General features: G+C 39.2%; 1 long non-coding RNA gene across 2 annotated transcripts in view; it reads left to right on the top strand.

The window, feature by feature from the left end:
• Window positions 1-16,105, top strand: part of LOC135419566 (uncharacterized) — a 198,450-nt gene that overhangs the window by 152,155 nt on the left and 30,190 nt on the right. Inside the window, exons 4-6 of one of the 2 annotated variants that reach the window (XR_010433045.1) lie at window positions 433-547; window positions 982-1,143; window positions 12,335-12,426. This is a non-coding gene — a long non-coding RNA (uncharacterized LOC135419566). The remainder of the gene's footprint in view (window positions 1-432; window positions 548-981; window positions 1,144-12,334; window positions 12,427-16,105) is intronic. The other variant, XR_010433044.1, reaches the window with a different exon arrangement.

The following is a 16,105-nucleotide window of genomic DNA, read 5'->3' as shown; positions in this document are numbered from 1 at the left end:
TGCCAAACCATGTTGACTGTGGATAATTCTCTGTCTGAAATCCTGGTTGTGCAAAGCACTACTGTGGCCAAACTGAAAGTCTCTTTAACTCCTTCCTCCTGCCATCCTGAAAGCAGTTTGATTGCTATGCCCCGTGTGGTTGGTAGGGCTGGCGCTCAGAGCCTGGGGTGGATGGGCGAGTAGTTTCTTGAGGGTAAGCAGAGTGTGTCATTAGTTCTTCAGGGTGTTACTTTGAATGGGTGTGTGGGGGATGGGTCCTACATGAGACTAATTTCTTCTGTGAAGAGGTTTTCTAAAGAATTTTTGGTTCTGTAAGACAGGAATAGAGGAAATACACTTATCTTGTCTATTTAGCATGGAAAACTAGGATTTCTAAGTTGCAAGTTAGCAGAAGAGCTTTCTCCTACAGTTCTTTCCCTCTGTTCTGTGCAGTGATGAGCACTTTCCACCACTGACATCACACTGGGCTTTAGCCACGTTTGGCAGCTCAGCGTGGTGAAGTTTCTTCAGAGAAAACATGAAAGATGGACGCTTGCAGAGGGCATTTGTGAGTATCACGTTTTCTGTACATGCGGTAAGCTTAAGTTAAGTAAGCACACATTGTGCATATGTTTTATGTTACCATTTCATAAAATAAAAGGCTCCTGTCTGCTGATAGCATGTATATGTTACTGGGTACAGGATCTATGTCCAGCACCAGTATTTTCCCAATTTTCTTGTGCAATGTGGATGAGAAATATATTGTGTGAACACTTCTTTCTGCATCACCTGGTTTAGCATAATGGTAGTTATAATTGTGATATCTCTTGGGAAAAGGCTAAGAAAAATTAAATGGAGGCATTGTTAAAGTAAGGCATTATTAGAGAAAGGGGAGAGCAAAATTTAGATTTGCATGAATTCTCTAGCTTTTGCTTGTAGGAAAAGCACATATAACCTATAAATCTGTGCATGTGTGTGATTTGGTGTTACTTTTTCTACCAGAGGCCAGTTGTTCATTATTCTTTCAAGAGCCAGCTGATGTATTTTTATAATAAGAAAGAATCAGAAAGGAGGCAGTTCTGAGGAAGCCCTTACTGGTCAGGCCAGGCTCTGCACTCCCACTCCAGGGACTGTTGGATCTGCATTGCCATTCTAGGACTTGGGGTAAGTGCTTCCATATCAGCTCACATATATGTTGATCTAATGAAAACCATAAGAGGTTCATTTCTCAACTGATCTTCAGTTTTAGGCCAATTTTATCAAATGTTGGACCTGACACTTTCCTTTGGCTGATTTTGCTTTTTCTTAACCCAAACCTAAAGACTGTTCTGCTTATCAAAGCAACAGCACATCAGAAAGCTCCCTGGACATGTACATACCCACGTCAGGAATGCTAACAGCATACTTACCTAATCCTGCTGTGCATTTTCTAGCCCACATTTCTTTTCTCTCCCTTCCTTTGTACTTCTACTTTCTCACTCTGCTCTTCCTATTATGTTTGTGGTTCATTTCAGAAATGTATCTGAAATGGAACACTTTTGCCAGTCCAAAGAAACAATAAGGAAATGGAAGTACAAATCCATTGTAATTTTCTTGTTGTTCAACCCTTGATTGTGACTCCATGGCCTGTCATTGTCTTTCCTGGGAAAGGGTGAAAAAAATACGTATCAGAACATGAGTATATGCCATCAACCCATTGCAAAGGTACAATCGACCGTTTCATTCTGACTTTTGCAGTCTCTTTTTTTTTTTTTTAATCTGACTGAGCTAACTTAGCTAGTTTTTTGTTTATTTCTGGTACAGATTTACATTTACATCTTGATCTCTCTCCTGCTTCTGCTCCCATGTGACCTGTGCACTGGTTATTATGTGCTGAGCAGAATATTCCAACCAAAGGACAAGAACAATGCTTCATGGCAGCAGTGAGCAAGCAAATAGCTCTTGGCAAAATCCTCTGCTCTCCCTAGCAGGAAAATGTCAGGTAGCTACAGTCCCAATGGCAGTGATGAATGGGCTGTTTTCCAATGTGCTGGAAATGAGGTGCTATGGCTTTGTTTTGGAGGGGTGAGACACAGGTCCCATGCAGCTGATCATCTCAGAGTCACCAAGCATATTTAACTGGTAATGTACTAAGATGTAGATGATAAAATATATACCAAGTAGTTCACATTTACTGTTTTATTTTAATAAGCACACAGCTCATTACAGATCACTTTGGATATGACTGATGCTTTCCATGAACCAGTTATTTGACAGTAATCTTTCTTTATTTTACATAACTCAAGTTTCAAGATATTTTTCTAAAATTCTGTTTCCCAAGAGAAGTCTTGCTGAAAAGATGTGCAGCTTTGCCAGAGACCTGCATTATGTAAATCTTAAACTGACAATTCAGCCTCAACATTTCAAATCTAATACCTAATATCTTTAAAAAGAAAGAAAAAAAAATGTAGGTGGCCTTCAAGAAGTTTCCATTCTGGTATGGTGCAGAGAACTACAAAGAAGCAGTGCAACCTTCTTTTTACCCTTCAAGAAAGTAGCCCTTTTCTTTCCAGACTGTAAGCTTTCCACCAGTAGTAATAATCTCTGCTATGTTTGCTTTAGAACATGCAGGAGTTGAACACAAATATTATGTTAGTAGAAGTGCAACAGTGTGTTCCTTGGCACAGATAGCCAGATACTTATTTGAAGAGCTTAAGGTAGTGTTAGATGGCTGGTGTCCATTCCACGACCCTGTGCCCACCACATGTATGTAAGGGTGGTGGTAAGTCACAGCACTGTCAGGTGTCTCATTGTGGTGCCCCGAGACCCAGCGTGACAGTGGGTGAAAGCGCTGGGCTCAGAGCGCAGCAGAGGTCCTGTGCTCCCTGTGCCATTTCCTTATGACACCTCCTCTGTGCAGGACGCTGTAACTGAGGTTGTAACATCAGCTGGAAAACTGTCTTCTTTCTTCCTCTCTCCAGAGGGTCCTGTGCATGGACCCTGGTCAGATCCTTACTACCCCCTCATTACATCTCTCTTTAATTTCATATTCAGCCACCCTCGTGCACAGTGTTGTTTTCAACAAGGCAGACTAAACTTGGCTCTCTGCACTGTGAAAACCAGTGCTTTTTAGTCATCTGGAGAAACTGAGCAATGTCTGAGCTCTCCCACTCTAACTGGCATGTAGAGAAAGGGAAATTGTGATCTGCTATCAAACTCTTTTGTGTCAAAGGACAGTTTAGTGCAGCACCATGAGTTTGCCAGGCAATTGGCGCATGCTTTGGTGGGAAAGGAAAAGGCAAAATATGAACTTGTTCAATTTCCAAGACTCTTCGGGAACCCACTGAATGAGTTGTAAGAGCTCCAGTAAATATCAATTATTATTTGATCTAATTATTCTGATAAACAATGGAAGATTCAGGGTCCAATGGCAACAAAAGATGGATGGATGGATGAGTCCCAAAAAGATGAAGTGAAACAGGGATAAAATAATGTAGTCATAAAACTACATAATATTACCATCCTATATATATAATTTTTTCAGCAGCTAGCCAAAGACAAAATGTGTTCTTGACAGACTCCATAGCTTAAAAATTAGAGAAACTCTACAGAAAGGGTTTTGCTGTGGGGAGAATGGGAAGGTTAGGCTTTTTCATCTAATGGTCATTTAGGTAACTGGCATTTTGACTGCTTATCAGAAAACAGGTTATGAAAACAGCTGAACCAGAAATTATAGGGTTCAAATACTTCAGTCAAACTCTACCAAGCCTTTATCCTGACAGCTTCACTAGAGAACTAAACATCTGTCACTTCTATAGGATCTGTTGGTAATGTTTATTGTTATCCTGCTCCATTTTAAAAACAAATATGTATCAGGCCACTTTCTAATAGCACCTTCTTTTGAACATGGTTTCTTCCATACAGTTTTCAAACACTGTCTTCAAGTCAGCCTGGAGATTTTGCCGTGTGTTCAGATGACTTTTAAGAGAAGATGTTTGTTTGGAAGGGAGTAGCATAGTCCTCAGTGGAGTTACTCCAATAGGTTATAACACATCTTTATGGGGTATGATCATACAACGCAACCTTGGGTGCAATGTGCCGTGCTGCAGTGTGATGCGTATGAGAAGGGTCAAACATTACAGACCCCATATTCTTCCTTTTTCCTTTATTCTCTTTCATACCATAGAACTCTCTATGCCTGTTCCATTTCACCCCCTTTCACTAGTCTAGCAAGCAGTCAGAGAAGATCAGAGCCAATCTGGTTCAAGGAAAAATTGAACATATAAAGAAAAGCAGTGTGGGACTGAAAAGGAGGGAAGAGAGTAAAGGAAAACTAGCTCTTCTTAGTTGGTGAAAAGCAAATATTGGCAGCTTCTGACCTTCTACACCCTGAAATGCTGGGAAAAATCTTCCCAGGAGAAATTGAACTATGATTCCTGGATTTTGTTGTTGTAATTTGTAAAATTTTGATATATGTCTTCTTCATATTCTGGCAAGACAAATAGTTTTCTGCAGCTTTAGAAAATTCAGACCTCCCATACGAGACAGGTTTATGACCCAAATGAAGCCAATTGCTGTGTAATACCATTTTATGCTATAAGAATACCAGGATAAAATATGGTACAAGGCACTGATATTATCTCCATCAGCTTAGGAGAAGTGTCAGTGGGGGTGGACTTTCTGAAACAAGGAGAACTCAAAGTGAATATTATTCTTTGAAAACACAGTGCAGCAATAGGGTCTGTGAAGGAAAGTGCACAAAGCATCAAAGACATGGATCAAAGTCTTTCTTTGCAATAAAAATAAAGCTTGTATAAGTTTGTGGGAGAGGAGTGACCCAAACCTGTTGGATTTTCTATTTTTATTTTGTATTCTTGTTTTGCTTTTGCCCTTCAGAAAACTCAGTGATTTTCAGAAATGCAAGACTCTACAATATGCTAGTGAAACAGTATGAGAATCATTCTACTATCACAATATTACAGATTTTTCATGTCTTTCTTTAGAACTGAGTCACAAGGATAGAAATTCTACCATAGATAGATAGTTAGATAGATTGTTCTATTTAGGAACAATTATAAAATAGAACTGGATGTAATAAACAAATACATGGCAGGCAGATGATGCCTCAAGTTCACTACAGAATAAGACTTTATTTTAATTTATCTTGAACATCAAAAGCCAGGTATTCAGGCAGCACTCATGAAAATTTAAGTCAGATAATAATTTAGTAGGGTACATCTGAACCCAAGCTGTAATCTAGAGACTGATATACAATTTTCAGCCCCTATAAAATGATAATCATCAGCAAAATTAGGCAAACAAGAGTAATATGAGCCATTTCTTTTCCCCTCATTTGCTAAAAAGCAGTATGAACCTAGGAAGCTAACCTCAGTTGAATAGCTACCAGTGAACTGTGGGTTTTATTAAATGTTTTTCTGTCTCATTTCTTTCTACTGAATTAATAATTTAGGCAGTATATAGTTGATAATAAAGTTTATCCAGTTCCTACAAAGCCAATCTGATAAACTGTATCTCAGCTTGTCAGTTTTGCTCAGACATGTGTCCACCTAACATGGTGGTGACATTCCATGCTTTTTTGTACCCAGGTAAGATTTAGAACTAGAATGGTATCATAGACTCATCTCTAAACATATTCAAAGACTGATTTCTCTAAATTCATCCAGTATCATCCCACTTGACAATCTACAAACTTAATAGACTTACACGTTGGTGATAACTTATTAGAAAGGCTACATCTGCTTTGAGATTTGGACAATCTAGCATTTCATTTTCATGCATGCCAAGAGAAATATATTTACCTTTCTGAAGCATCATTTTCACAGACAAGGTTAATACTAATTTAATTCACTTTATTAGTAATCTAAATTAAATATCTCCAAGAAAATGAAGAATCAGAGAGACCTCTGATGAAATCCAATCAGATTCCTGTTGTTTCAGCAGTACAACTTTATCAAATAGCAGGTGGTGAACAATATTGTTTTCTTCTGTCCATACTGTTAGTTTGGTGAGAATATCACTTTCCTTTAGCTGGGATGAAATGAATGGAGCAACCAGCAAATGTTTGAACTACATGTCTTGGTCTGGTATCCAGTATCTACACTTATCTGGTTGGGAACGGATAGACTTATATTGATATAGACACAGATCTATATGGTTAGGGATTATCTATCTGTCTGGATCTATCTAGATATCTGTCTATGTAGATATTTGTAGATCTAGATAGGTAACCATACAACTCTAGATATCTATAGATAGATTAGATTAGATGGATAGATAGATAGACAGATAGATAGATAGATAAATAGATAGACAGAAAGAAAGAAAGATTATCTATATCTTGATACCTTTATCTACCTAGATAGACATATATTGGTATATGTATAGAGCTAGCTAGCTAGACATCTGTGTATCAATCTACTAGGAGATAAGATACCTGGATGTCTATATCAGTGTCTATCTGCACCTAGATACAGTAGGTAGATAGATATCCAGATATTTATATCTATAGCTTAGTCTGTCTGTAGATATGTAGATGTCAATATATATCTCTCTTGCAGATGTCCCAGTCATGGAGCAGCGGGTAGTGTCAGAAAGCTCTTAGGTACCAGTGTTTTATAGAAGCATAGCAGGGAACAGATCTCCTAGTTCATTCTGAATCTGATTCAGAGCCATAGCTTTGCTTATTTAGTCAAGAGAAGGATCAGGATGGCCATCAACTGCTTAACCTGGAGAAGGAAGTAATTCTTTATGAGAAAAGATTTGTAGTTGCTGATTTCTGATCCCTCATTCTTGAAATGATGTTAGTGACTGTACTGCATTTCTATCGGAAAGATAAGCCAGGTGAAAATGAGGTCCCTTTCTTTGGAATTCCAGCTTGGGAACAAGTGTCTCTGATGTCTTCTCTGACTGCTAATGAATGTGATATATGCTAACCAAAACGTCAATCAGCCTTAGGGTTAACAAGTCAAGTAGAAACAATCATGTTGCAGCAGTGTGTTAAACATGATGGATTTAGTGAAAAGGGCACAAAGCTGAAGGTAAAAATGAGTATCAGGAGTCCAGGCTCTGTCTTTCTTTCTCCTGCAGTAACCTATCCCAATAGGTAGCATGAACCGTATGGACTATAGACACTTTTTGCTGGGTTCTGAGTGACATCTGTTAACTGTAACGTCCAGGCTAATAATGATATGAGCTCCTCTTCAGAAACTGTTAAACAGCATCTCAGAGTTGTGCAGCACCAGGTTATTAAATCCGAGCAAACAAGCCCAACAGATTGATTTGGAGCAGTGAAATTAAATGTTTTTCAATTCTTCATAGAATCATAGCAGGATTTGGGTTGGAAGGGACCTTACAGATCTCTTAATTCCAACCCGCCCTCCATGGGCAGGGACATTTTCCACCAGACCAGGTTGCTTGCAAACACTATCATCAACCCTAATTGGAGGTGTGCATGCAGATGTGACTGCACAAGTGACAGTTTGCTGTTAATGCTGGAAAATGGAATTCCTTGCAGCATTCACTGGCAGAATGTTGTTTTCATTTTCCTCAAACCAAAAACATCAAAGCAGTGGATTATTTATTTAATATGGTTTTGTCAAAGAAATGGTGAACTTCAGTACACTGAAGGGACAGACTTCCAGTGTAGAAACAGAATAATATTTAAAGAGTTATTGGTGCAAAACTACCCTATAGCATATATAAAATATTATACACAGCTGGCTTAGCAAATGTACACATAGCTATGATTCATAATGAATTCTGTGGCTTACTGCACATATTCCAGACATGTACTCTCTCTTTCTTCCCTCTGCTAATTTGCTCGATTGTCCTCTTCTTTTCTCTATGTAGAAAAACCGTCTGATCAACATAATCTTAACACTGGCTTTGTAGTTGAAACCCTGAGGCTTCAGATAGCAGCTACCCTATTTAGCCTGAATACAGTTTTATCTTGTCACTATAATGCTGCAGTGCTCATTTCTTACTGCTCTTGTTCTTCGCTGTTGTGAAGAATAATGGTAAAAACATTGGATGATTGTGATGGGACTGCAAACAGCCCTCTGAGCCTGCTCTCTTTCTTGTCTGAATGACCCAGGTCCATAAATAGCTTATGTAAAACAGACACTACATTTTGTAGAATGTTGTTCTGTTGTAAGATTCATCTGTCAGGCTGTGGCAAGGACAGGCTACCCTGCAGGAGGAACAGAGCAGGAGCTGAGGGTGAGCGAGGTTGGCAGGGTTTAGCCCTACCATACCTGAGCAAGGTGACCACAAGCAGCTGCACACTAGCCAGCTCCTGGGAGGCTGGAAAATGTCCCTGCCTTGCAGGTAGGCCACATGTATAGTACACTCAGAAAGCCCATAGGGTATGCAACACAAACCCTCAGTGATGGGTAACAATCCTTCGGTGGCACACTCTCCAAGAAAAATCCTCTGACTTTCAGATCTCATGCCGTGTACTGCAGTTATAAGATTTTAAAATATCCTCTGCTTGATGCCTTCCCTTGGAAAGTAAGGCCATTAATAGAGCTAATAAAGGGAGAAATTCCTAAACAGTTTTATTACATTTTTCTAATCCATCCTTCTTCTTTTTCAGTTTTTATGTCACTGGGCAGCTGAAGCAGGCTTGCTCCAAGCCCCAGCTGGCTGCACTGTGTTCACCTTCCTTCCTCACAATGGGGTGACTTGGCTTTCCTTCCCAGTCCTTACCTCTCAAATTTATTAGGTCTTCTTTCTTTGAAAATTGCAGTGGTTTGGCCTTGCTTAGCTACCAAAAATAGCAGTGCCTGATTGGATGACCTTGAGAGGAGCTGGCTGGCTTCTTACCAAGGTAGAGCCTATTACCTTCCACGACTTGCATGGTGTGGAAAGTCAGAGGCACTTTTAATTTTGAACTAGTCATCATGATGAGTCAGTTATTACTTCCTGGAGCAAAGCTGCTTTTGCAAGGTCACTCTTAAGGAGGAAAATTAAATTGTTTATTCTGTGAGTGCATTTTCACCCATATTCAATTCAGCTAAACATTCATTTAAATAGATATGATATTGAACAACTGTGTTATTTTCAGCTCCCCTTTTGTACATTGAGATGTGGCTTTTGGAAAAAAAATTGAAGAATAAACATTCTGTGATAAGTATTAATTGGATATTTTTACGTGAAAATTAATGAAAGCCTTGGAAGGCTTTTTTTTTTTTTGCGGGGCTAAGATATAATTTCTAATTCTTTACATGAAATCCTGTGTGTACAGTAGTTTTATACTAAGAAAGCTTACAGCATTAGATGACATTTAATATATTAAGTAATTGTGATCCATGTAGTGTCACTTACATAATTCATATTTCTTTGCTAATCTGTTTCATTGACTGGACAAAAATGTTTTTCAAAAGATTAAAGCAAAATAAAGTTTTGTTAATTAATTTCTCCATCCCTCTGCAGATGTGGTGCATGATAATTGTTAGTGAGAGAGGATACCTATACATGCAGGGCAAACCTGGACAGTCTGAAATACAAGAGTAGTATGAAAGCATCCATCCACACCAATGTAAGGAAGACTGTACACCCATCCTGTAAGGATAGCTGGAAGCGAGTTCTATCCGTTTGTTTAATGAAGCTTCAAGAACAAGGAGATTTAAATGGAACTAATTAATTAAAGATCCCTACAATAAGAAGTATAATAGTGCTCTAATTTGTGAGGGCACTAGTCAATATGTAAGGAGATCAGCTAGAGTGCTGCCAAAGATAACACCAAAACCTACTGAAGATATGAAAACCCACGGGAATATCTCCAGCATAGTTTGGATAATGCCTTGTGGTGTTTGTCTGTAACTCAGGAAAGATTAACATGCAGTTATCAACAAATTAATCTTTTAATAATAAATTATGCTTTGGAATGATAAATTCTGGTCTTGACCACCATGTTCTTTCCCTGTGGGGTACAGAGGAAGAAGGAAGGAAAAACCATCCTGTAACAGGCATGGGCTATTGACAAGTTACCCTGGAAGCTATACTTCTCCCCCAAAACTTACACAGTTAAAGCTGAATATATATGATGGATTGAGGTTAAGTGAATGTGTTATAAATATTTATACTCCACATTCACATTATACATTTTTTATATAGTACATGGGCAAAATATCCTGATAGAGAACATTTTGCTTCTAAGGTATCATGGAAGACTAAAAACTGCAGCCTTTTTTCAAGTTTAAATGTTATTAAACCTCAGTCAGATGTAAACAATGCATGATGTAATTGTTGTGGGGTGGTGTAGAGAGCTTGTTTTAGGGCTGATAAAAACCTACATCAGACAAAGGTAGAAAACCACTTAATTCTGCACTGAATCTTCTACTTGAGTAATGATTGACCTATGGACACTCTAAGAAGTGCTTCATTTTTAATGTCTGGCTTCTACATCTAAATAATATCTCCAGGTTATCTTAACTATCCCTAGTTAAATTAATCAAATATTGATGACCATGACTTTGGAATTGAAAATATGGTGGAGAAACTTTGGCAAAGATAGAAGCAGATTGCATGTGAATGGAGAAATTCATCATAATGTCACTGAATACCTAGGGAGTGAAGTTCAAGCTGATTTATTACAACATTGTTTTTCATTTTTACTGGATGCTGATCAGGCTTAGGCTCAAACAGCCTCATTGTGCTCTCCAGTCAAGCGGTGAGAGTGACACTGCTACTTAGTAGGCACATTTTTTTATGCTGCTGCTAGGTAACATGCAGCTTTTTGAGGCAGTCAGCCTTGTTGGTATATACCTCACAGCATCCAGAGCTGTGGGACTGCAGCTGAAGCTACAGTGGAGAGATGTCTTGAGAATTTCAGCACTAGGAAGTGTGTGTCTGCTTGCAGGGTAATGTAGGCTGCATCATGGGCAGACAGTGCCATGCATTCAGAAGTCCTGAGGCAGATCCCCTCTGATGATGAAGTGCACTTAGAAATGTGAAATCTTCAAAAATAGTAAATAAGGATTTTTTTTCAGCTACAAAATACCTAAAAAGGTTACGGAACTGGAAAAAAAGGCAATAGAGTAGCAAAACTGCAGACACACAGAACTTGTTCTTTCCAGTTCGCTATGTTGGGAAATTCTGAAGTAGATGTCAAATACGTGGGGAAGAGATCCATTCTTCAGGCTAGGAGTCTACCTATCCGAGGCTATCAGTGCAACCTCTGTGCTCACCTTTCTCCATCTTTGTTCAAGTCTTCAACTCTAGAGTTGATGTGAGTGAAGAGATCAACAAGGGAGGTTGAAGTTAACGTACCAAATTGACCTTCAGTAGCTGAGGACTCAATGTTTCCAACACCCTTACCATGGCAGAAAAGTAGATAAAAAGCTGTAATCCCTTCAATTATTTCTGCTTTTTGTGTCATAGTGCGCTGGTGAAAACTCGATGGCATGTGGTCTTCCACCCCTTGCTGCTTGCACAGCTATGGGCATTTTTGGGATGCAGTCACCAGATCATGATGCTGAGACTGAAGAGTGTTTCCAGTGCAAGAAGCTGAAGTCCATGGAACAGTGTAACAGGAGATGATGTAGCATGATTGGTCTAGAGGACTCAACACTTAGGCTGTCTGCTCCATTTGCCTGTATATGCAACTAGCTCCTGCTATTCCCTCACTGCCTGCCTTCTTCAAAATCACTGGCTCTTGTATTTTTACCTGAGCTCATCTACTACCCATTGTATCTGCCTCTTTCTCCCCTGTGATGACTTATGAGGGATTAATACATGCCTGCATGCTACTGTGGCTCTAGTACAGCACACTGAGGCTAAACAAAGAGGCTGAAGATGTTTCTGCACCCAGAATTCTCACTCTTGCTGTTTGCCAGTTTGCCTGTATGGTTAGGGCTCCCCAGCACCTCTCTGGCCCTGTCCAAGGCTGCAAGTTTGTGGTGTATGGAGAGGAATCCCACACTCGAACCACCACTTTGAGTGGGTGCCTGACTGCTGTGCAGCAGAGGCAAGGGGCAGGCAGCCAGATGCAGCTGCTGGGCAGAGATGCCACTGAAGGAGTCAGGAATGGCTGGGACGTGACTCCAGCCCAGCCATATCACCTAAGCATGGTGGAAGTCAGCAACCGTGTGTGGTCACATACTGCTTAATTTTTTTTTAGGAGCAATAAATTAGGATGAAGCCATGTTGACCCTCCTATTTATGGCTTACAAAATAAAGTAAAAAGAAATTTGAAAGGTACATCAGGGGAGAAACACTAACGGATGGCACATTTCCAGTAGTATTTACCAAGAAAATTAAGGGAATAAGACCACAAGTGTACCACAGATTTTGCTTCCTCATAGACAAAAAGGAACAACTTTTTGTATGTTTGTTTGTCTTTTTTAATCCACAGGAAAGACAGGTGATGGGAGCTAAGCAAGAAAAGGACATATCTCTTCTGCACCTCTGTACCTGACTCCAGAGATCAGCTCTAGCTGGTGGCAGGTGATGGTTCGTTCCCTTTTGCACCACAGGATGTGCCTGGCTGCAGGCACGAGCAAAACTCTTCCATGCAATTTCTGATATTTCCCTCACACAGAGCCCCTTTCTTATCAGAGTCTGCAGTTAGTGTTTTTCTTCCTGATTAAAATATGCTCTTGGGAATACAGGCTATTTGTGCTGTGCTCTTAGTAACCTTTCTACTGCATAGTGGGGGTGAAATGTCAAGACTGATAAATACCATGAAGTGAACCCCCAAAAGACAGGTTTGGATACTGCATCATTATTTTTGCCAGCCAGAGTAGTTGGGCCAAGCCCTTAGAGTATTGGTTCATGCAATTTCACTATAACATGTGTAAGCAGTGTGTATGTGTGTTTGTCCAATGTCAGATCCCTCTCTTTAGAAAATCAGAACATCATATGTTCCTTACTTTAAATTAGGTGCATTTGTAAGAACTTGATATTGTAAGAATTTTTTCTATATTGCGTAGCCTTTTTTCTTACTGGCATTGAAAGGGTAATATTTTCTCAATAATCGATCATTTTTTTCAGCACTTTGATTTTAAATGGATGTGGAAGATAGATCTATTCTAATAACAAAGGGAAGTATTTTATTAAAGGTTATAATTTAGCATTTTTCCCACTTCTTAGTGGGAAAAATAAAGAAGTTAAGAGATATGAAAGGCAAAGAAAAATTGATGAGTGAAGGAAAAACAATGGAGAGGGAATGAAAAACAAACATAACTTAATTAGGAGTTAAAACAGAAAAATAAAAAGACTACTCCTATAGAAATACGGGGGGACTGTGTATATAAGCTGAGAAACCTAGTTGAAAGGAGTCTATATCATGCTGCTAATTGCATTATAACTGTAAGGGTGTAAAACACCTGGGGTTTATTTTGGTTTTGTTTTCTTTGCCTAGCAATGAAATTAGGTGGGTGTGATCACTTGTCGGAGCTGGCTTCCCTTGAACTTATATACTTAGCATATAAAAATAATTTTCAGCAAGAGCTACAGCTTTGGGAAACTTGCACCATTTACCCATCTCCAGGACATGAATAATACATTGAGAACACGCTTTATGGAGATTAGGCATCATTGTTTAATGCAGCAGTCTGGTTAGAAAGTCTTTGGATATAACTACAGGCTATTAAATCAGTTCAGATAATATAGGCTATAAAATATTAGTAAAAGCTTTGAGAACATGGGCTTTTAGGAAAGGTGCATGGCTTCTTCAAAAGGAAATCCTGTCTCGGTAGCCTGATCAAGCACTTGGAGTGTGTCAATGATCATGTCAATAAAGGATGAAGGACATAACCTGGAGTTTCCAAAATTTTTTAAGGTTCCACACCAGAGGTTATTATGGAAATTAAGTTGTCATGGATTTGGAGGAAAGGATCATTTATGGAGTTAAACTTAGTAAAGGGACAGGAAACAGATAGCTGTCCTTAAAGGTGGTTTTTCTAAATGGATATGAGTCAGTAGTTTGTTCCCTCAGAATCAGTGTTAAAACCAGGTTTATTCGGAACCTTCATCAATGATGTGGTGGTGGGAGTTCACAGTGCAATCTGCAAGCATCAGACAGTAAGCACTCTCAGACAGCCAAATGCCATGCTAATGACAAGGAACTTCAGAAGGACCTCAGAAAACAAAGCTTGAGGGTAAAAAGGGGGTGAAGGATTACCAGTGCAGATAAATATAAACAAATGCATCTGGAAATAAAATAATCTAAACTGGTTTGCTGCACTGAATTGAACATAGAGATGACAGTTATGGCTCAGGGAAGAGTTCTTAGTTGTTGCTGAAATCATTAGCTCAGCATGCAGCAGCAGCCAAAAAAATGCAGGGCGTTGTCAGGAAGGAGGAAGGAGGGAATTATACAAAAGCTTGATGGGCTCACATCTTGAATGTGGTGTATATTTCTGATCTCCATAACTGAAGAAGGATATTGTGCAGCTGGTGAGGAGGAGGATAACAAAATGTTCCAGGAGTTGGAGCAGCTACTTTACCAGGAGACAGTAAAAAGTTTGGGACTGTTCAGCCTTAAGAGACAGCTGGGTTGGGAGAGACGCAATGAAGGGTTATGAAATCCAAAGCCAGTGGGTAAGGCAAATACAGAATTTCTCTTTGCCACACTCTACAATAACTGGACTTGGGAGCATTTGAAGCTAGTAAGAGATTGGTTTAAAACAGACAAAAAGATGTCTTTACACATGGTGTTGTGAGCTTTTGTAACGTGTTGCCATTTGAAGCTGTGGAGGCAGAGCATACTACTAGGTTCAGGAAAGAATTAGAGGAACTAATGGACAGTAGATCTGTACTAAGACTGAAGTGAAGTAGACACGAATATGTCCTGGAACATCCTTAAAACAGTCTTTCTGAATGCTCAGGAAGTGTGAGAAGAACAGACCACAAAATGTGACCTAAATTGCACTGTCCTTTTGATGGTGTTGGACATCATTAGCTCTACCAAGCAGGTATTTTTATTTTCTTAGAAATAAAAATAACAATATGTAATTAGGATGCAAAGAATTATTCAAAGTTACTCTGCTATTCTTCTGGACTAATGGCCCACATTTTAATGTCAGAGTGGAAATCGTTTCAGAAAAAATACATGTTAGCTTTATAATGCTGTGCATTATGAAGAAACACTACTTCCATGTTCTTTCTATCAGCAAAATTCTTCCCAGATGTTTGTGTGAGATTTATGCTATCCCAGGCCATATCAAATTGCATTTGCAAAATAAGTCCCTTCTGGTTTTGAATGCAGCCCAGAATCAAAACCCAAGGAGATTTGAAGCTTGAACTTTTCCTTCAACCTTGAATTTCAAGGACAAGAGGTGTTCAGTTTTAAGTTTATGATTCAGTCTAGTTTTCACTGAACTGCTTCCAGTCCTTCTTAAAACTGAATCACACACAGTTTAACACAAAATCCCCCCCTTATTCAATGCAGCTTTACTCATTTACTTTTTTCCATTAGAAGAAAGAGAAACAATATGCAACAAAATGCACTGATGACATGGTAACCAAAACATCAGCTAAGGTTTGTAACACTATCCCAGTATCTCATCGCAGAGGTTCTCTCTTGCTCCTGTTCATTCTTGCAGCAAAACTCCCAAAGGCATCCACAAGCACAGAACAGGGCCTTGATTTACCAGTAAAGTTAAGGCAATGGGAAAACAAATGTGAAGGGAGATATCAAGGTCACTCTGAGAACATTAATTCAGCACTCATGGAAAAATCTCAAATACAAAGTGAGCAGAGAAAAGCTGGCATCAGGGGCTAACTGTATCATAAAAGATGATTTCAAGGAGGGGATAAATTGTGGAGCACCTTGGAAGTGAAAACAAAGATGTCATAAAGAGAAGGAAGCCACTGAAAAATGTGAAGAGAGGTTTGATACAGTCAACCCAACAAGCTAGAAGAAGGGAAAACAGCTTTCCAGAGAGATGAGAGAGCTTTTGATAAGGGTAAGGGAAGAAACACTGCAATATTCAAGATGGGGAATGAGAATTTCTGCTCTGAAGGAAAGACTCCAAGAGCTTTTGAGCAGAAAATACTAACAACTTTTATCAAGGCAGAGCCTGGACGTGGTACCTCAGCATGAAGCTTGAATGGAAGATGTCCTGCAGAGAGATGAGGCAATAGCAGGCCAATAATAATGACGGGTTTTGTGCTGATGAAG

Source organism: Pseudopipra pipra, chromosome 1 (genome assembly GCF_036250125.1).
Source record: "Pseudopipra pipra isolate bDixPip1 chromosome 1, bDixPip1.hap1, whole genome shotgun sequence".
NCBI lineage: Eukaryota > Metazoa > Chordata > Aves > Passeriformes > Pipridae > Pseudopipra > Pseudopipra pipra.
The sequence above is the reverse complement of the archived record's forward strand: the minus strand, read 5'-3'. Positions and strand labels throughout refer to the sequence as shown.